At 42.6% G+C, this 22,453-nt stretch overlaps 1 protein-coding gene across 2 annotated transcripts in view; it reads right to left on the reverse strand.

Annotated features, from left to right (window-relative positions):
- The window catches only part of LOC144754824 (acyl-CoA desaturase-like), a 94,109-nt gene that overhangs the window by 68,897 nt on the left and 2,759 nt on the right, over window positions 1-22,453 (reverse strand). Inside the window, exon 2 of one of the 2 annotated variants that reach the window (XM_078643066.1) lies at window positions 7,697-7,801. The exons of the other annotated variant lie outside the window; for it this stretch is intronic. The gene's annotated coding sequence lies outside the window, so the exon portion shown is untranslated. The remainder of the gene's footprint in view (window positions 1-7,696; window positions 7,802-22,453) is intronic. 2 annotated transcript variants of the gene reach the window in all.

Below are 22,453 nucleotides of genomic sequence, written 5' to 3' on the forward strand. Positions count from 1 at the left end.
CCATGTTACCTGTGTGTCTTTTTTTGCTACAATTCAGTTTGTTCCCAGATGTAAAGTCTGACATTGCTATGCTCACTGTATCTTATTATCATAACAGTTAAAAATTGGGTTGTTGGGTGATGGGGTGTACCATAAAATGTCACTACATTAACTTGTGCTTATCCCTCTGGTAGCTTGGCTCAAAAGCAGTAAGGTTTAACTCAGAGGCAATGTTTAAAGTACTTATGCAGCACTTAAACAGTAAAACATCAAAAACACAGTACAAGAAAAATCCCACACCACTTTAGAAAAAATAGACAACATTTAATAAATTACCTGACATCAAAAACACAAAAATTCAATCAGTAGAACCATAGATATACAATTAAATAAAAATTGGGTTGGTATAGGGCCTAAAAGCACAAAGTACCACTTGCAGTTATCTGGTCCTGCAAGACCGGGTGAAAGTCACAAGTTCAGGCTGACCATGATGGATCATGGGCCTAATATAGGGAACACATTAGTCCCTCTGAAAAAGCTGGCTTCTTAAGTCCAGCAAGTTCTGTTCGCAGTGTGGGAGGCTGTGAGGAGCAGGGAGAGTATCACGGATGCTTGTCGCTGTAGCACGAAGATCCTGTCAGGCGTCACAGAAAGTTGTTGCTGTAAATAAAATTGTAAATTGATACTTGTACTTGTATAGCGCACTACTCACCCGCAAGGGTCTCAAGGCGCTTGTACGAATACCGCTGTGGAACCCATCCTGGCTTTCCCTGTGAGGTGTCCACTCCCATTAGGGTCTGCCGCTCTAACCATTGAGCCACACTTCTCCACACCGCTGGAGATTCACGTTGGCAGTCAACAAAGCCGGTCAATGCTGTAGCACGAAGTGCAGTTCTCGTGTTGCTAGTAAATACTGGGGATCGCTGTAGCACAAAGGTTTGGGTTCACCGGTGCTTTGCGTTGGCATTCTGCTAGGACAGGAAGATCTTAGAGCAAATGGGATTGCTCCTGGTCTCAAAGAGCCCAAACTACAGGATTTCTCCTTTTTGAGTCAAAGGAGTGCACCCTGATGCCAGCCAAGAGTCCTGGATACGGGATGGTAAGTACCCCTTAGGGATCAGGGACTCACACTTACAGAGTGCAGCAGGACTCAAGCAGTGCCAGTTGCAGGACCAGGAAGCAGGTCAAGACTTTGGAGCTTGTTATGCCCCCTTAACTCAAAACAGGAGATCAGTCAGCTGAACCTCAGGGTCTCTCAGCCTGGGATAACGGGAATAGGTCCAGTCTTCCTTCTCAGCAATCATGGTAGACCTCAAGCAGCAGGGCGCTGACTGCCCCATTTTCAGGTCTCGCCTATGCAGCGCACATGCGCTGCATAGGAAAAACACCTTTCGTCATCGATTCACTAAAACCCTAAAAACGTGCACGCATTGCGTTTCTTTCAATGGCAATGCGTGCACGTTTGGCGATTCCCTTGCGGGAGTGAGCTTTGGCGCCATGTGTTAGCAATTATAGGTCCTGGCGCTGCTCGCTCCCGCAAGTGAAATGCTTTCACTTTTGCCGACACTTTTTTAAGTGCGCACACGCTTGTTGCTTTGTTTTCAATGCACTTTTTTAGGCACGTGCACTTGTTATTTTTTAGGCACAGAAAGATTAAGTGTTTTGTCTAGAACCACATGATATTGAGCTGACACCGAGACTCGAATTTGATTCCCTAGGTCCCATGTAGGCGGCTCAGGCCATATCACCAAAACCTCTTTCATTTAAATAGGAGAGTAGTTTCTGCACTTTTCAGCAGCAATACATGTATAATGGGAGAGTGCTGGCACGTCTCAAGGGCAAACAGGTACAAGGACGAGTACCTGCTCCAATATATTTCCATTTATAACACTTGTCTTTGGGTTTTGGGTGTTATGATGCCCGTACGTCAATGATGTGACATCAGACGCCGGTCAAGCTGGAGACGGCTGGACGTTCTCTCAGGCCAGTTCAGATCCAAGCGAAGTGCGTCTTTTTGGGGGGAGTTTTATATACTACGAATTAGACCCGAGGGTATCAGAGCGGTTTACATTAGCACCTGTTGCCGTGCAGAGGGACAGATTCATTTGTTTTTTTTGTTGTTTTAAAAAAAATCTTTTTATTGCAAAGGAAACAAAATCAGTTGGTCATCACATACAGGGAATACACTTATTACATGATTCGCATTGGAGAAACACAGTTTACACAGATCTTTCTTATGCAGTACTAGTGTGATTGGTGCCAGTTCAGCTATAAGTCATATTGTAAGCAATTCGTCAATGGGAGTAATTCAAAGGGCTTCACATAGGTTACCACGATACTCATTCCAGTTGGACCATACCGCCACCCACTTCCGGGGGCAGCCCCGGGCCACATATACTGTCTTCTCCTGGACCATACACCAGTCCATATCTTTCCATTTGTTGTTGTAATGACTTGCCCAGAATCACAGGAAGTTGAGCATCCCTGAAGAGACTCGAACCAGTTGCCCAGTTTCGAAGTCGACCTCTCTAGCCATTAGGCCACATCCTCTCCTGTTTGTAGCATTTCCTCTCTCTCACACTCGCTTTTGGTGTTGCTTTATTTTTCGCTCCCTTCGCCCACATTCCACCGGGCCACATTTGTTACCACACCCCAGCCCCTCCTTCTTCGCTCCTAATTCATCCAGTCAGCCTCGGGCTCACAGTAGGCGCTCAGCCTGAGCCGGTGCTGCCCGCGGGCTGGGGGCAGAGGCCTTGAGCAGGAAAAAGAAAAACAAACAGAGTTTCTGAGCAGATGTGCACTGTCCAAAAGTTGGTGTGAGAACAGGCCGCAGAGCAGACACGATGGGGACGTCACATGAAAGCAAGAAGGGTGAGGAGCCGAAAGAGGAGGCTGTGTATCTGGAGAGGAAGATCACGCTGCTGCAGGCCATCTCATTCACCATTGGCACCATCATCAGCAGCGGCATATTCATCTCCCCCAAGGGGGTGCTGAAGAACTCGGGGAAAATCGGCCACTCCCTCCTCGTATGGCTGGCCTGCGAGGTCCTCTCCATGTTTGGTAGGTGTATTTTAAACCCCCTGTCATATGGGGACGTTGCTTCCAGGCAGTGTCTTTCTTACAAGAAAACAGGGGATTCTGGGAGCTGTAGTCTTGGTTTCAGCTTAGTTGAACCAATCAGACGGATAGTAGCCCTGGAGAGGAGACAGCGTGTCCGAGTGACGAGCAGTGTCTGGCACCGATACCTGAAGGGCAGTAGAGAAACCTCGGCCCCGTCTTACTGCATGTTCAGCACCAGCCTGTGCGAAACCTTCACGTTTTGCTGCAGGCCCCCCCTTGGTACCGTCAGACTGCCTCTGTTACCCGAAGAGGATAACACCAGCATCGCCCATCACGGATACCCCGAAACACTGAAAGGTACTGACAGGTCACAGCCTGGACCCAGTACTTTCCCTGGAGAGTACTGGTACCTCTCAGCATGGGTTGGAAAGTTGTCACTGAAAAGTTGTGGCTCTTTACAGCCTGAGTCCAGTACTTTCATTGGAGAGCACTGGTATCTCTCACGATTTTGGGTAGGAATAAGATCCAGAGTCAATTATACATGTGCATTGCACTGAAATGTGTTTTATATTTTTTTTAGTTTTGATACTGTCAACAGCATTTATAATATTTTGAGCGCGCACAAGATAGTGCGGGTTTTACTAAACTTCTCCCAGGTTTGTTAATAAACATTGTAGAGCTGTTGACAAACAGTAGGCTAATATAGCCTTATTTAAGTACGAAATAATAATTATCCCTGTTCGATTTTGGAGTTTATTTTAGATAGAAATTCACATTTTATTGCAAAACAAGATTAAAGGGGTACAGTACAGACATGAAGGACTAAGGTGAACATCAATCATTGGAGAATGATATGATGCAATAGTGCGCTACTGGACATATAGAACAGTGGTTGTGACAAAAGAGAGAAACATGGTTACGAAATGAATAAACTATTGAGAGGAAAATAAAACTACATTGAAAATATAGCAGTAAAACAATCCAAGTTGAACAAGCATTGGCATAGCCAATAGGTCTCGCCTTTTGGACCTTATAAGTACTTAGCCATGCAACAGTTGATATTGTTGCACGAAGGATATTGTGCTGCATAACTTTAAAACTTATAAGGTCCCTAAAGGCGCAACCTATTGGCTATGCCAATGCTTGTTATACCTGGTGTCCACTTTTAAGTAGGGAAATCTTCAGGAGTTTTTCACCCTAAGGAGGTGTATCGAAGTCCTTACCTCCCTGCCTTGGTCCCAAGTCTGTCTGGGGGCACAATAGGCTTGTGTGAAATCCTTTCTGTGTGTGCTGATGCAGGTCAAAATAGCAATGTATCCTCTGGTAGACCATGCGAAGCTCAGTGTTAACATTCATCCAAAACAAACATATCACTCAATCGAAGGAGAACACAAAGGGAGGAATAATGTTCTCTGCTAAAAAACTAGTGTGTCAACACGCAAGTATGGTAAGAGAATTTGTACATACCACTTTATTAAAATCATTTTTTTTAAATTATAAGAAATAACCAAGTGTCACAGGAAATGTAATCATATATTTTTCATATCTATACACAATAATACCAATGACCTGCAACAATATCAATGACACAAAACCAAATGCAAATAGAGAGGTAAACCAGGTGGAAAATAAAGAAGAGAGTATTTAAAAGACTATACACTTTGTGATTACTAAACGATATCCATGTTTGAATCACGTTGAGGCTTGAACTCGATATATTGGAAGTTATTAAATATCTTTTGTGACAACCCACAGCACGGATTAGGTATCAATGTCTTGATGCGTTTCGATGGTATTATCCTTATTAAACCATTTTTATCAAGACTGTGAATTTAACTCCCAAGAAGCGTATATGAGATCAATCAATATGAAACACCATCCAGAGTGTATAGTGCTGCTTATAAGAGGACAAGAACGGATGTTTCCTTTTGGGATACCCTGACTTGTAGTCCCGTATTAGTCTCAAAAGAAAATATTAAAGATGAACAATCTTCCAAATTTTATTCTGCAATTTACATGTGTGTATCCACTGTTGTTTCCTTTGGAATGTCCTAAGTAGTAAAATCACAATGATCTCCAAGATAGTTTGTACAGATGTTCAATATTTAAAAATGTCCCGGATCTATGGACATGTAGTTCATTCTATACATTCAGGTAAGTATGGTTCCTAAAGTAGACTTTAAAAAACTGGTCACAAATCTTGCCCTTCATTAATTGGGTCATATTGCCTGGAAACCGGCGTTGCCCGGAGTCCGGTCTGTGTTTGTTCAAGAATGGAAAACTGATGCAGGCCCACTAAAGTGAAAGTGTGGTGGGAGACAGCTCAGCCCCACATCTAGTCCCCATTTGTGATACTGTCTGGGAGGAATACATAAAGGCCAACTACACCTAGTCATGTGATCCCGGAACAGGCTGCAGGCACAAAAAGGTCAGACAATAAAATGTGACCTTTCTAAAAGCACATCAAGTATAATGGGGGGACCCAGTGTCCATCAGAACCTGGGCGTCTATAATATGTTCTACAATTGGTTCTGTCGGGTAAGTTATTGTTTTATAGCTCCATCAAAACATGTACAGAAAGAAATGGAAACACACCTGGATTGAATCAATCAAATGTAATATATTGTCATCTTATTCTCTTTTTTTTGTTTTTTATAGTTTTTGTCACAACATAATATGGCTGTCACAAGCAAACACAGATAATTGAAAAAGGTGAAGGGGTGACTTGTGAGTGATTAGGTGGTGATCTAGAAGTGACAAGTTGCTGAAAGTGAAAGAATTATGTACAGTGCTATAAAGAAGTATCTAAAATGTTCAGATCAATAGACATCCGTCCCTAAACACATGAATCTCCAATACGCCTATTACATATTCAGTTTTTTTACGTGAGGTGGAGAGCGTAGGCTTTGGAGTGTCAGGACACGTGGACGTTTCGACCCAGAGACGTGCGTGATTGCGACAAAGTCACAGCGGATCTTCTTCAGGACAAGGGGAAGACAGCCAGTAGAGGTGGTATTGGATACCACTTGAAGTCTTATTCGATGAAGCATAATCCACTAACTGGTTGGATTGTTAAGGGAGGGCGGGAAGGAGTCACGTTATTCAGAAGAGAATCTTATTCCTTGAGTCAAAGTTAGGCTGGGCAGCTCGCTGAATGAACGGGATGCCCCATATTTCTTTCACTTTCAGCACGTTGTCACTTCTAGATCACCTAGTCACTCACAAGTCACTCCTTCGCTGTTTTCAATTATCTGCGTTTGCTTCTGAAACCCATATTATGTTGTGATTTTTTTTTTTATAAAAACAAAAAAAGAGAATAAGATGAAAGTATATTGAATTTGATCGATAGGTTTGAGGGTATTAACGTTTTACCTCTGGGTTACTTCTACCAACCATGCATCTCGTATGGGGGTAATACAGGCAGACATCAAATAAGTCAGGACGGTCCTACAAATGGTCTCATTTTATTGAATAATAGATATGAGGCCCTGAGCACACTAGATGCCAATGACTGACTGCCACCTAGAACAGACGGGCAACTTACAGGGATTAGCCCAGCACTACTTTATAGAGAATCCATAGACCCGGGCCAAAATACTAGCATAGAAAAATGTATAGTCCTGACAAAGGATTTATCCAGTTTAGTGGTTTGGTATAGGCTAACTGGCGCCACTTAGACAGTCTCACAGTTTTATCCAGATGCAAATGTTTATCTTTCACGGTGCTACAAGGTAGAAGGAACCACCTAATCCTTCCAATAACGAGCTTACGCTTCAAACAGAAACAGACTCCTTAGCACACGTATATCACAATATAGTTCTATATTGGTGTTGCCACCTCAATTGACACAATTACAATATGTAGTCCTTGGTAATACAGGTATTCAATTTTATTCTTGAATGTTGCACGTTCTCCACACAGCCGACACGTGTTTCGTCGTGACCGGGAGTATAACCCAACGACTTTTTCAAGGCTGTAGAAGTTCAAAATAAACAAATATGTAGCCATTTCAAGTACACTTCCTTTAACATACGTTATACTATTATACCAAAATTGCACAACTCATGTGGCCCTTGTCATGCAAATTCCTGCTCTTAAGTGTCCAGTTTGGTACCTTACAAGCCGTATTATACACATTTTTTCTCCTCACTGAATAAGTGTGATCCACATCTTGATAAGGTGCCACAATGACAATGTCCATATATCCACATATCTTTGGTATAAAATCTTTTTTTGTTTGAGTATCATTTGAGTAATAGTTAACACATAAAGTACCTCATTATCTTTATAGAGGTCTATGATCCCGTATGATCTGGAGAGATCTAATATCTATAAACCTTATTAAGGCGTGGGGTTCATATTTCAATTTGTGTCGTGACCGTCATGCTCTTGATGTGTATTTAGAAACACCCCGGACCTACACCATGTGTTAGGTATTCTCTTCTAAAGTACCGTGAGGTGATTCGTGCCTATGGTTGTCTTAAGTTTACACAACATGTGGTGGTATGTGATTGATATTCCAACCATAAATACCTATTTTCAAATCCGTTTTCTTTTACTGTAAAATAAAGTCATTATTTTGAATTATATATATCAATTTTATAGATGAGTAGCATATTACCATTAATTTTACATTTATTCGCAATGATTAACTTACTTAGTATGCGGTGATAATTCCAACCCGCATAGGGGTTCTACGGGGGTCTTCTGTTATAATGTCCACTCTATTATGTCCAATGGACTCCACTTTGGTTAAGTTTGGCTGAAAGGAAGTTCAGTATCCTGTATTAGTATATATTAGGATGCCATTAATATTAAGTAAACTCTTTTATTTCCTTGTACTATTTAAATGGAAAAGATTCCACCTGTTCCCGGAAGGATCCCCTCCTTGATATTCCATCTCATGACAGGTTATCGATATTTACCCGAATAACATAGCATTCGCTAAAACCCATATATAGTTATCTGTAACAATAACTATTTTTACAGTGTTTCCCTATTATACTTCGGCCTTATGAGAAATGTCCACTGGAGTGTTAACACGCACTTGTCCTTATTTAACAGTATTGGTGCCACTAGTTTCTTTCCACCCGCTAAGGAGTATCTATTTTATATATTTAAACACCCAAGTCACTGCGGTGTATAAGCGCATTCTTCCCTTAGTACTCGCTCCGTTCCGCTTACCTTTCGCCTCGATAATTTTTTTCTCCGGTGCCCCCGTTCAGGATTAGCGTGTTCGCTCAATCATTATTCTTTTCGAATGCCCCGCGTCTTTATTTAGAAACACTTCCGTGTTTCAAGCAGAGGTACCCGATTGGTTGTTACGGGTCATATGATCCCCGTTTCACACATCTCTATCAATTGGTCCAGAGTAGTCTCGTGGGTCTATCTAAACATAACTTTCCGTGGTGAATTAAGGCGCCATCTTATAATATTCTTTTTGAATAGAATTTTGATTGTAGACATGTAGTTAATAGAATATATCAGTAGTTATGAGGTTTTTCGAGACATACCTCATAGTTTCTATTAGATATTCTCAATTATCCTATCCATCAGATTTATTTAAATGGTTTGATCGTTTAAAACGAGTTTTAGTTTATACTTATTCGTTTTCTTATTGTACCCAATTTATATGTAGCACCACTCATTTTTATGAAAGACATTTTGGCGACTAATTTAATTAAACTAAACGGATTTATTTAGGTTGTTCTTTTAAGTTCAGTCAGAAAATTTATTTATTCCTTTGGTTCATGCGGGCCTAATTAGAGCTATTAATTATTTTGTACATTGGATCAGTTTTCGTGTTCTATAGAAATATTGAGTTATCATATTCTTCGGGTTTCACAGATGCATGCAATCGTGTCCCGTGCAGTAAAACATATCATGAGAGGCCACGTCCCGGTTGATAAATGAGATGAATTACGGACCGCTTATTTTTATGTCATGCATATTACCCACGTCGCCCCTATAATTAATGTGCTATTGTGAGTGTTTTGTTTGGGTGATGATACTTCCATTCAATACTTACCAGTTTTCTCAAACGTGTATGATTAAAACAAGTCGTAAAATGTGCCCATATGTGTTCATAAGTGTTTCTTAGTGAACTATTGATCTCTCCAACATGTAGGGTCAGTACATGGTCATGGTACTCACATTACCGGATAGTTATTTTGTCACATCTCATATACATACATCATCAGGAATACATTTTTTATATACATTGGAAACATAAGTGACATTATCAGGAATCATCTTCTATTCTATACTGTCCCCATGTATCTATTATGTCCCTAGAAAGTAGTGTAGCTCATGGTCAATATTTAAACCATGTTCCACACTGCGCATTTTCATGATCCAGAGAGCCTCTCTCTGTCTCAGTGTTAGCTCCCTATTTCCGCCTCTAGGGTGTCTAGGTGTATGTTCTATTCCAAAGAATTCAAACATCCGATGTGTTTTTTGTGCGGGGCAGATTGACATATGGGCAGCCACAGGGTATCGCATATCCCCCTGTTTAACCGCCCTGATGTGTTCATTGATTCTTTCCCTTAACATCCGTATAGTACTGCCAATGTATTTTTTACCACATTTGCAGACAAGGATGTATGTCACGAATTTTGTCATACAGTGGATATTGGTGTGAATGAGGTATTTTCTCCCAAAAGGACCCTCAAATTCTGTCACTTTTTTGCTGCAAAAACTGATCCCTCTGTTGATGTTTGCAGATGATACCTTGTTAATTTCTAAAACGGAACAAGGCCTCCAGAAGGCCATTGATCGCTTTGAGGTATTCTGCAAGGACCATGGCCTCTCCATTAATGTAAGCAAGACTAAGTTCATGGTCCTACATAAGCACAAGTATGTAAGAGGGAGGGTGGTCATGAATGGTGCCCAATTAAAACAGACCCAAATCTTTTCTTATTTGGGCATAACTCTTGGCTCGAAACTTGACTGGAAACCACACACCAACCAGCTGGTCATTAAGCACGCCCAATTAGCAGGTGCCCTACACAAGGAGCTCTTCCACTCCCAAACACATCCAATTGCCCCAGTGTTAAAAATCTATGACGCAAAAGTCAGTGTGGCGGTACTCTATGGGGCAGAATTATGGGGCCATAGCAATCTAGCCCCATTGACTAGCGCCCAAAACAAGTTTTTACGGGGCATAACGGGACTCCCAGCGTCCACTCCCCTACTTCCCCTATTTTATGACTTGGGATGCCGACGACTGGAGGATTTAGCTCGATATAGACCAGTGGCATACTGGAGGAGATTGTGGGTTACCCCGGAGCTCTCCCAGTATGCTCGGGCATTCCTTGAAGTCAGAGACGCTGATAGGGGACACACAATCCCATGGATGAGGGAGGCAAGGGCAATGTACACTGCCATGTGCTTGGGCTCCTTGTGGGAAGATCCCATAGCTAATTCTTTCCCGCCCAGGAAAGTTCTCGGAGAGTTATATTGGAGCTTGGTTTCATCGAGAGGGTTCAGGAATTGTACGGGCCCTTCACTTACAGCTGACTTTCTGGAACTAAAAAATGAAGTGGCCCTGGAAGGATACTGGGACTTTATTATGGTTCCTGGAGACAGGAAGAGGTACCACCAATTTAAACTCTTTTACTTCCAAATGGAATGTCAATTATAATCCCAGTTGTCCCTTTTGCCCTACACACCGGGAAAGTATAGCCCACATTTTGTTCATCTGCCCAGAATACAAATCCCCAAGGCAGATGTGGTTGAAGCCCATCTGTTCCCAGATGGGCATCACCACTGGCTGTGAAGCATTGCGAATTCTTAAAACTAATAGCTCTGAGCCTGTGGCTATAGCCGCCGCTAAATTTTTACACTGGATGTGGATAATACGCACACACAAATTAAGTTTAAAATGAGACTCTGTGTTTTAGAAATATTTTAAGACTTTGCTGCTATAATTTCCTTCTCGGATATCAATTGTATATGGACCTTGGCTTTTAATCTTTTTAACCTGTTGTAACAGTTATTATGTATGTTTTATAAAAATTATATACATATTTAAATTATAATTTTAATGGATGGACTAAGTTAAATACCACACCCCCTGATGCATTTCTATGGAATTGAATTGGACAAATGGAATGTTTCCTATTTTGTTTTTTTTAATAATGTGCATCTTTTATGATATCAATATCGAAATAAAGATTTTATGATGATGATTGATTCAATTCAGGTGTGTTTCCCTTTCTTTCTGTACATGTATTGATGGAACTTTAAAGCAATTACTTACCCGACAGAACCTTTCTAAAAGTGGCTTTTTTAGAATTGTCACTTAAGAGACACCAAACATGACATGCCTAGCTGCTCCCACACTAAAGTTATGTTATGTCATGTTAATAAAGATTTTAAAGCGCACTTTTACCCAAGGGTGTCTTGGCGCTCAGCACTGCCTAACTGGTTTTCAGAAGAGAAGATGGCTATTTGGAAAACAGACATGTTTTCAGCCCCTTCCTGAAGGAAAGGAGCTTGGTAGAATTCCTGAGATGCACTGGTAGGTTGTTCCAAGCTTTTGCAGCACAAACGATGAAACTACTGCCACCCCAGTTGGCTTTTTTCACTCGAGGAACGGTCATTTGCTTTGCTTCCGAGGAACGCAACGTCCTTCCGGGGACATACCATTGAAGTCGTTTTCTCAGATAATCAGGGCCACTGGCCATCAAGGACTTAATGATCATGCAAAGCACTTTGAATTGTGCACGTTGTTTTACTGGGAGCCGGTGAAGGTGTTGAAGTCCCTTTCTGAGACGAACCTTGGTGTGCCCGTTAGCAGCCTAGCTGCCGCATTTTGCACCAGCTGGAGTCTGTTCAGATGTTTCTTTTGAATATTCAAGTACAGACTATTACAATAATTCAGCCATGACAAAATGAGCGCTGTGACTGCTGGCTTAAAGCTATCCTCTGGTAAAAAGATTTTTATTTTCCTCAAAACTCTGAGGAGGAAGAAGCTCATCGAGACAACCCCACTGACCTGATGGCCAAAAGTAAGTTTGTTATCCATAATCAGCCCTAGGATATGGGCTTTCATAGTAGCGGCTGGGGGCATTCCCATTTCTTCAGGCCACCAGTCCGGTGTCCAGAAGTGCCAAATAGGATGACCTCCATTTTACCTGAATTGAGTTTCAAGCAGTTCAAAGACATCCAGCCGGCAATGGCTTATCACCTATTAAATGTTATGAGGTAACCCAATGTTATCATACTGGAAAGGTAGGCCATTCAGAAGAGAAACAAGCATTGGCATAGCCAATAGGTCTCTCCTTTGGGGCCTTATAAGTATTTAGTTATGCAGCACAATATCCTTCGTGCAACAACATCAACTGTTGCATGGCTAAACACTTATAAGGTCCCAAAGGCGAGACCTATTGGCTATGCCAATGCTTGTTTTACTTCTGAAATAAAATAGGAAGGAAAAGGGCAGTAAGGAAGTGAGTGTGAGAGCAATAGAAGCATGATGGGACAAGTGAGGGAGGGAGAAAGGAAGAGATTAGATCAGTGAGGTAGGAAGGAACGAAAAGAAGTGAAGGAAGGGAAGGATAGAGAAGCAAATCGACTGGAAGGAATACTTGGTGGAAGGAAGGACATAAGGCGGTGGGAGAATGGATGAAGTGGAAAAGAATGAAAGACTAGAGGATAGAAACAAAGGCAAGAAGAGAGGGGCTTTAGAAGGAGCCCACTCATGCTGGGCGTAGTATGTGCCTGATAGTTTAATGCGCTCGGGAGCATAGAATAAGCTGCCATCATATGAGTTCCCTCTAGATGACATAGGGTTGGCATTGGAAGCTGGATACATCCTGGGTGCAGGAGTGAAACAAAGAGAAATACTTTGTTTTAAAGATGCAGGTCATGGTACCTGCGGCACATGGAGCCGGACCGAGAGATGCTGCGCCCCATCCTCACTGGAGCAGGCAGAGCCGCAGCCTAAAAACACATATAGCCCTCACACTCTTACTAGAAGATGGTGGGATGGCTCTCCGCACTCAGCTGACCGCAGCTTATGATTATTTTTGGCCGATAGAGGAATTGTCAGGGGACCTGAATGACCATATAAGACAGCGAGCTCAAATCAAGCAATGGTGACTGTCCAGCACTCCCTAAAACAATTAAACGTCTGAAAGATAAATAAAAAAGCTATTGTAAAGGACTTTAAAGTGTGCATGCACACCTTCAAATAGACTCCTAGATACTAAGCAAGCTACTCAAAGTGGCCATTGAATGAATCGGGGCAACAAACCTGAAAGTCTTGTGTAGAAGTGCCAAAAAATGTGTTGCTTTTGCTTGCAGCTGGTGTATGCAGCATTGACATTTTGCGTAATACCTAATTAAATCTGCAAGCTCTGATCAAATCAGACCGTATTTGAAACAACTGGTTTGTTAAATTTACTACGTGAGAATTCACAATCCATCTCTTTGAAGTACATTGCTTCTTATTCCTTGTTCGGTGGGGGTGTCAAACCTTTCTCAGAAGAGAAGTTGCTTCAATTTGCAGTTGTGGGTGTTAGATGGTTCACTTGAGCCGTTGAATGAATTTCGCTCCCTGCACCACTCCAAAACACGCCTTTTTAACCAGACATCACTTTGGTATATATATTTTTTTCCATGTGCTTTAAAAAGAAACTGCCCTGCATGATGGCTCAATTTTAAACCACTGCTACTTACACAGCAAGCACTGTATGGAAGCCAGAGTGAAATCTTTCCATCGTGAGGCAGAAGGTGGCCGCAGTCAGTAGGTCTCACCAACATGCTGCATTTTCTTCACTCTGTAAGCCACTGTAAGCTCCCATCATACAAAGTGAGGGACATTTGTTCTAGAATCCTCAGTAAGTAGTTTTTGTTATTTACCTGCATAGTGACTTCCTCAAGCTTCCAATTGACGACAGCTCCTTAATCAGCCGCATCATTCCTTCACAGTGTGCATCATCCTAGGCACAGGGAGGGGACGGGTGGGAGCAAACAAAAAAGCAGGAAAAACCTTAAAAAAGAAGTTCCAAAGGTCAGTGTGGTAGCCTCACTCAGGGATGCTGTCGCGCGGAGAACGGACGAGTGGGAGCCTGTTCCAATTATGCAAATATGTCACTATGGGGAGGGGTATGAGTCAGGGCTGTGCCTGGTAGATGAAGCACATGTGAATATTCACGGGAGACTCCTTGGGCCTTGCTTTCGTTGTCTGCCTGCATTAACAGTAGCCTGATAGTACGGTGGTCTCTCTCGGGAATTACCTGCTTGACTGTCAGTGAAAGTGAGACGCCCTGGGAATGCTTCAAAACGCGCGCGTGAAGCAGCAGCTGTTTTTTCTCTTTTTGGAAGCACATACCCGTGCTTGTGGCTCGCCCCTGCACACTCCCGCAAGGTTTATGCCGCCACAAGCACGAGTATGTGCTTCCAAAAAGAGCAAACGACGGCTAAAGGTCTCCTATGCAGCGCATGTGCGCTGCATAGGCGAGACCTAAAAACAATTAGGGTTTTTTTTACTACCAGGACATGTAAAACTTGAAAGTTCATGTTCAACTTTTTAAATACAAGGCACCCTGCCTGCCCTAAGGACTATTTAGGGCCTACCGTAGAGGTGACTTATATGTATTACAAAGGAAGGTTCAGGTCTGTAAAAGGTTTATTTCGCCAGGCCGAAATGGCTGTTTAAACCTGCATACACAGGCTGCAATTGCCTGCCTGAGACATTTTTTAAAGTGCTACTTAAGTGGGTGGGACAATAGGTGATGCTGGCCCACTAGTAGCGCTCATTTTACAGGTGCTGGGTAAACGTAATGCTTTTACTAGGGACCTACAAGTAAGTTAAATTTGCTAATTGGGGTGTAATTCAATTTGACCATGTTGAAAGGAGAAAACACAAGCACTTTAGCACTGGTTAGCAATGGTTAAGTGCACAGAATCCCAAGGACAACTAAAACGAATTCAGCAAAACAGGAGGAGTGAAGGCAAAGTGTTTGGGGAATGCGGGGGCCCCGGGCAATCCCCCGGTAGGCTGGATGGGGTGGAGGCCAGTTTTTTGGCAGGGGGGCGGTTTTGGTGCTGGGGCTGATTTTTGGACCTGCCAGCGGCGTTAGTCAGAAAAAAAAAATCCGAGAAGTTTACGTCACTCACTCTCTGCATGCGTCTCTCTCTCTCCTCCTCGCTCCGCGTAGGGAAAAAAAAGCAGGCACAACTCCATCAATCTCTGAGTCTGGATTTTGCAATCTGAAAAAATAATGGCATGCATTTGCTGTACACCATTTAATAGGGTGAGTCGCGCGCAGATGTCTCCGCCGCCGCAGTCTCTTCAGTTCACCCACCTTAGGGTAGGGCTGGTGGTGATTATGCGCATTTGGGCTCGCGCAATAAAAAGTGTGCATTACCGGTGGTGAGGCCAGGTCGAGGAGCATTCCAGAAGTAAGCCAGCAGAGACTGAGACGACATCAACACCTGGTGAGAGAGGCACTCCATAATGTAATTATTTTTAGCCTCTGCCTCTGCCTGTCCCACTCCCTGCTGCCGACTGCCGCCCGCCGGTGAGTCACTCACTAGGGCCTGACTATTTTTGCAAATTTTGCAATCAGATTCATCTGACACTGGGGAGACAAGTCAGTCACGACTCAGAGATGAGCACAGTGATTAAGAATCCACTCTGAGTCCTAGTCCTCCTACCGCTTTTGAAGGCAGCCGTTTGGTTCCTCCTACCACGGGCTAGCACTGTGACTGACCTCAAACATGAGCTCAGGTCAGATTCTCTAAAATAGGTTTTCTTTTCATCAGGGTCAGGAGGTGTTGTCTGTTGTACACGTGTGTGTGTGCCCGACTCCATCCGAGTAGGGAAAGCTGTTGTAATGTTCCGAGCCAGCAGCAGGCAGGATACGCGTGCTCCCTTTGGTGGCGCTGTGCTGCTTGACTCTTGGGGGCTGTTGTAAATAACTGGGGCGAAGGTTGGGGTCGGCAATATTTTTCAGCACAAGCCCAATTTGAGGCTTGTGCTGAAAAATATATTTTAAGCAGACAAGTTGGCGCTGGCTCAGACTAGTTTGTCACCCATATTTTTTTTAATAGTCCGTAATATATTTCAGTCCGCATTTCACAGGAAAGCTACTTTCTACGAAAGGAGTTTTGCGCTGTTAAAATGCGCACTTGTGTGTTCAGTGCGGGTGGGGGTGGCGCCTGCTAGTGTGTTTTTTGAAAGACGCTTCCTGCTAGGGCCTGCTGTTTTGTTGTGAAGTGAGGAAACAGAAAGGGCCCCAATCAGTTCCGCTTTGCTAGCGAGTTGGCACTTGGCAGCCATGTGCAAAACAACACTCACCCTGGCGCGCATAAACAGACACACACAAACAGGGAGGCGGCGTGGCTTCATGGCTTGTTGACAACAAGAGGTAGCGACATGGCTGGTTTTGCGGCTAGTTGAGAGAGCAGCCCATCCAACTCCCCCAAAATACAACTTAGCAACAAGCATTGGCATAGCCAATAGGTCTCGCTTTTGGAACCGTACAAGTATTTAGTTATGCAGCACAATATCCTTGGTGGAACAACATTAAGTGTTGCATGGCTAAAGACTTATAAGGTCCCAAAGGTGAGACCTATTGGCTATGCCAATGTTTGTTTTATATAGTGCTTCCTACCACACTTTTCTCTTTCTTAGTGTTTTCAGTAGCAGATTGCTTTTACTCCGTTCACTGTTATTACGTTTACAAATCTTGGAATCATGGGACGCTTAGTTAGTCTTAATTGACTTAACATGCTGGCATTGCCTGAATCAGAGTACAAGTGCAGGGAGGACCTGGGTGGACGGAGTCCACTCACTAATTTTAGAGAGCAGACACTGCCCCCCTCAGCTTAAGTCGGAAATGTAATTTTTTTTATAAGAAACTGGAACTCGTGGTGTCCCCTTACTTGTACCAACCCAATTTCTATAAGTGTTATATTATAGCCAGGGTCAATGAAATTAAACGTAGGGGAGGACTAATTTATGAAGGAGGTTGACTAAATTATGTGGCAGCAAAAGGCAAATAACGCTGCACATGTTGTGTTAGCATAACCTTATTATTTTTGCTTTTTACACATGTAAACACTTTTTTAAAATGTTGTACCTCATTATTACCAGTTTAACACTCCAAATACAGAAATAGGAACATAAAGGGGACCAGTCAAACTTTAGGAAGGACCCTCCACCCTGCTGCAGTGCGTTTCTACATTTTAGTAACTTTAGTTCAGTGGGAAAAACATTTTTTTTGTTATTGTTAAAATCTGCAGTTGATGGGTAATTTGTAAAATGCAGCAAATCCATAATTAACGCGCAAAACGCAGGAGCCTCAAAATCGCATGATTCAAGTCAGTGTCTCTGATTATAGCATTGGCTTGCAATGTGGCCTTGCCAGGCAGATTTAACCCCCAGACAGCGTCCTTCTTAGTCATGAGCCTGGCCTTGAAAGTTGTTTTGAGCTGCTAACTGCCCACTATTTACAAATGTGTTCCTTAATAATGTAAAAAGGAGACTTATCTGTGCTTTCATGTTGGTTAAACACAACTGCAGGAAAAGAAATGCAAGAACACCAAACATCTCTAAAAACACACTATGCACTTTCTTATTTTGTTTACTCTACGGAACGGCAGTTTTTAAATGTAACTAGCAAGTACTCTGTGCGCGTACATTTACATTATACAATCCTACTTGGCCACCCTGTTTCTTAGCCCTAACTGTAAGATACATCTACTTTCTTGAAATGTGAGCTTTAAGGCGGTTATATTGCTTTCTGTGACGTCACTCCACTTGACGTCATTGCGCACTTCCTATTAGTCCTCCACTATTTCTTTTGGGACTTGAGCTGCGCCTTGGCCTGAATTTTGTCCCGAGGACTGTGCAGTGTTGTCGATGGCAGGACTCACTGTACCAATAAATATGATGGCAGCACAGACAGAAGTGCGTTTTTAGCAAATATGTACTTTAGAAATCAGTAGATTCTCCTGCAGTGGCCAGTGTGTTGTTTGAACACAAGCTAGTAACGCCTAATAAAAGGGTGAAGTTTCGAGAAATCTTTTAATGTTCTACACTGAATCTTTCACTACCTATTTAGTAGCTGGTACTCAATGACTGGTGTTGGTGTGTTGGCGTTATTCTTTTATATCAAAGTTGTCCTTCTGGTGGTGGCTCAGATTCTAGCAAGAAGGACCCAGTGCCATATGAGGCCTTTTAACACTGATAGTGCTCTGGGAGTGGTACTCTGTGATGCTGCACTGTTTGTACTCAATTAACGCAGTTGTTTGTTTGCACAGAGATCTGGTACTGGGCAGAGTGGGACAGCGCAGCTTGTTCCAGTTTGAGGGTATTTTGTTGAGCAGTCTTCAAATGGGCCTCTTTCACTAATTACTGTATTTTTTGCAGTGTTCTGAGCAGCATACACAGGACGCGTTGAACCCAGTGTCTCCTTATATTACGACGTTGGTGCGTTAATGCAATCTAATATGTAATGAAAAATGTCTTGAAAAATGCTTTGTTTCTTTCTGTCTCCAAACTTTTCTTGGGGGGACAACCCCCCAAACTCCCCCTAGTAGTGGTTGCTCACTGCGCTTGCTCGCTACACACCATGTGGGGGCTGGTCTCACTTTTACTTGGTTCTCTCTGATTCACTACTTGTGTCTATTTTTGGTGCTCTCTGAAAGAATGCCTATGGGTACATATGACTGGGTGGGTAACCTGGTGCTCTTTAACCCCTTCCATGCTTATGACAGAACGGTTCCGTCATGAGCGACGGTTGAGCTGTGCTCATGACAGAACCGTTCCGTCATCGTTCCATTGGCTCAATGGAACGTTCAGCACAGCGCAGGAATCTGCGCCGCGCTGAAGCGGTTAAGGTCATCATCCACTATTTACTGTGCTTTGAAAGTTGATACAATTGAATATGTAATGAATAATGTGCTGTAAAATTCACCATTTATGTCTGTCTTTTCCCAAAATGTTCTAGTAGCGGCCGGGCTCGCTCGCAACGTCGGAAGGGGGCTGGTCTGACAAAATTTGCCAGGGCTGCTTTCAGTTCCCAGTCCGGCCCTGATGGCAGGTCTATTAGTATCCATGCCATATCATTTTGTGTCTAATGTTCTGCATGTTATTCTCTTAGTTGAGGGAGAGTCTGCCATTCTCTCGTTTTCCTTTTTTCTATCTCCTTCCTTCTCTGTTTTTGCTCGCAATACCGTCCAGTTCTTTCTTTACTCTAGTCACAGCTCGTTCCTAACATGTTTGTGCTTTGAGGGTTAGAATGCTGGATGATATATGGACCAACTGTGGTGTCAGTCTTCATCTAGATGTAGGCCAAAGTTGTATGAACTGCGCTGTAAAATATTGACTTTTCAACTGTTTTGAATTATGATACTATAGCAGTTGACCAACGGGTACTCTGGTATTCTGCATTTTAGTGGTAGCCACTGTTTAATAGAGTAGGATAAATGCTGGGTAAACATCAGTTAGCTGCAATACTCCTAAAATACTGTAAGTGAAAATTATTGACAGTCATAAGAGTCTTAACACTAACCTTATAGAAAATCAGTCCAGCTTTTTGGTCATGCACAAAATTAAATACCACTTCCCATCTCTGCTACAAGTACACATCCATATACATACACCGCTTCCTGTGATAATTTCTAAAAACAAACCAGTCATGTTGGCCTTTCCCACGAGTTAAGGCTCGATAAGCAAACATGAAGCATCAGGCTGATTTATCTAGGTCACTGAGTACATGTCAGTAAAACTACAAAAACACACACCTCTGTTGATTAAATCTTCCCTCTATGACATCCCGTACTTCGCAATGCATTGTGAGGTAGGGCGTCATGTTGCCAAGTAACTGACAAATGGCCTACCATCTCTAGTCTGTGGACTGGAGGTTCAGAAATAAGCGACTATAAAAACCATGTGGTGTGTTATTGTCTATCTTTCTTCACAAAAGCAGCGGCAGTAAGGATAAGACATCCAGGTATACAAAGAAAACATTCTTAAATTATATATTAATGGTAGATAATAATGGTAATGCCACTGATCTGCCAAAGATTTCTGGAAGTCAAACTGTTACATTAAGCTAGAAAAAAAAAGGACTCCGAATCTGGTGAAATAGAAGAAAGTCGATCATTTCAACGTGACAGTAACAGTGTTAGGTAAAAAACGTAACCTGTTTGGCCTGGGAAAAGACTGGCATGTACGAAAACAAGATGATGTTTCGAAATGCTACCGATTGGCTCGAAATGGTCAGTAGAGAGGTTGAACTGCTACTCATACTGTACAGGTTGTTACAAAACTGAGACATTTTCCTAAAACAGTCACTGTCTATATATGTTTGATCCGTGTTTTTGTCACAGTGACACTTAGCCACAAAGACAGTCCGAAAAATAATTCTGTACGTTGAAGACGGCGACTGTTTTAGATCATCGACCAACAACAATTATATCAAGTGAATACGAATATTGATAGGGATTCTTTTGGTATACAGGTGCGCACACACACTAGGAAAATCCTGCAAGACTAATTTTGGCTTATGCGCGTGCTAGTGTCCTTACTTGAAGGCACTGCAGAGATTCCTAATTACGTTATACCCAAAAGGGGAAGCAGGAGCTGAGCTGTAATGAACAAAGGATCCGAACTCCTTTCCAAAGCTTATCAGTGGTCAAATTAGCAGATTGTATTGCATGATGGATCATATTTTCATTCCCTTCAGTTAAGTCAGAGATGTCACACACCTCGGATTCGGTGAGCAGGCGAAAGAATAGAAACCGAGGAACGAGTTGAGAGGACAAGGGTGATGAATAATGGATGATGTGGGAATCGGAAACCAGCTGCAGCTAAGAGAGGCCTGCGTTATACAATTATGCGTCGAACTCACTCTGCACATTACAGGAACGTGGAAAGCGCTAGAAGGTGAACCTGAACAGTACCTCTATTTTCCCAACTCCTGCGATAGGACAACTACAAAGCACATGCATTGGGTATGATGTGCAGTAAGGTGTGTGTGTGTCTAACAGAGAAATCGTGACACATACCTGAGCTAAACTGTCATTACCTGTGACTTCCCAGTCACAGTCATTTGCTCATGAGCTACGCTTGATTACTTCCACAGAAAAACCTGAATTTTCAAGCAAAACTCCCATGGCCCATCCCTACCCTCCAGGACACTCCTACATACTGTGGCGGATAACCCCATAACCACTGCAGCACATCCTGTACCACCAAGAAAAAGAAGTCGAACAGGGAAAGAGGGATGGGAACCAGCCAGGACTGTGACGGAGAGTTCTACGACTCGGAGTAATGAATATTACCGGTAAGTAACCGGTCGTTCTGGAAAATGGAAATTCCAAGACAGGTTACTGACTGCCAAATGACTGGGAGATTTGGAATATTAGGCAGAGCCTGACATACTGCTGTCTCTGCACAACTCACTGTTTCTTTGAAGTCCTAGGCCCATCACAAAACCTCACCATCTCCTTGTACATCCTTGCACACCTCTGTATCTTTAATGTTAATGGCAACATCTAAGCAGACTCAACTGTCCGACATGTGATATGCATAAGAAGTTACAGGGAAAAGTGGTCCTAGTATGTATGATTTTCAGCAACACAAATATTTATACTACATTTATAGTAAAAAACAAAAACAAACTAGGAAAGAGAGATGTTATTTAATCACATCCTCATCAAAGCACATGTATGACAAACAATCTTCTCAAAATATACACAAAATGTGCCCAGAGGAGAAAGGGGGGATGGTGGGGGTAGGTAAGTGGTTTGGTGAGGATTGGTGTTGGTGGTAGGTGTTTTAAAGATCCAGTGAAGTCACAGAATGCATTGTTGACATCACTATGGTGTATTTACTCAGCACCATCAAAGAACAATGTTGAACCTAGGCCATGCAATAGAACACAGTAATAATAGTCTGTTGTTCATGGATAGGTGTACCTACATGTGCTTTGATGAGGATGTGATTAAATAACATCTCTCTTTCCAAGTTTATTATTGTTTTTTACTATAAATGTATTATAAATATGTGTTGCTGAAAATCATATATTTGTAACATGTAACATTTAATTCCCAGGTCCCAGTACTTTTGGGTTTACCCTTCTAGGTAATGATATGCATAAGAAGAGCACACAAAGCACGGAGTGCTTCAGAGTTGTTAATAGTGGGGAGCTATGCTCCATAAAGCTATCCATAAAGCAAGAAGGAAACTAAACTATGTGAGGTCTAAATAAAGAATAGCCTTTGGGGTAATCAGAAACATAGTGATCTATTTGAGGTTGGCTGGGAATCACAAACATTAAGGGTGCACCTGTGAAAGGTGGGCATACACCTCCGCATTTAAATACAACAGGGCCTTTAAAGCTGGCTAGTTGTACGCAAGACTGCATGGGGGAGTCATTGGGGGCATCAACCC

This window comes from Lissotriton helveticus, chromosome 5_1 (genome assembly GCF_964261635.1).
Source record: "Lissotriton helveticus chromosome 5_1, aLisHel1.1, whole genome shotgun sequence".
NCBI lineage: Eukaryota > Metazoa > Chordata > Amphibia > Caudata > Salamandridae > Lissotriton > Lissotriton helveticus.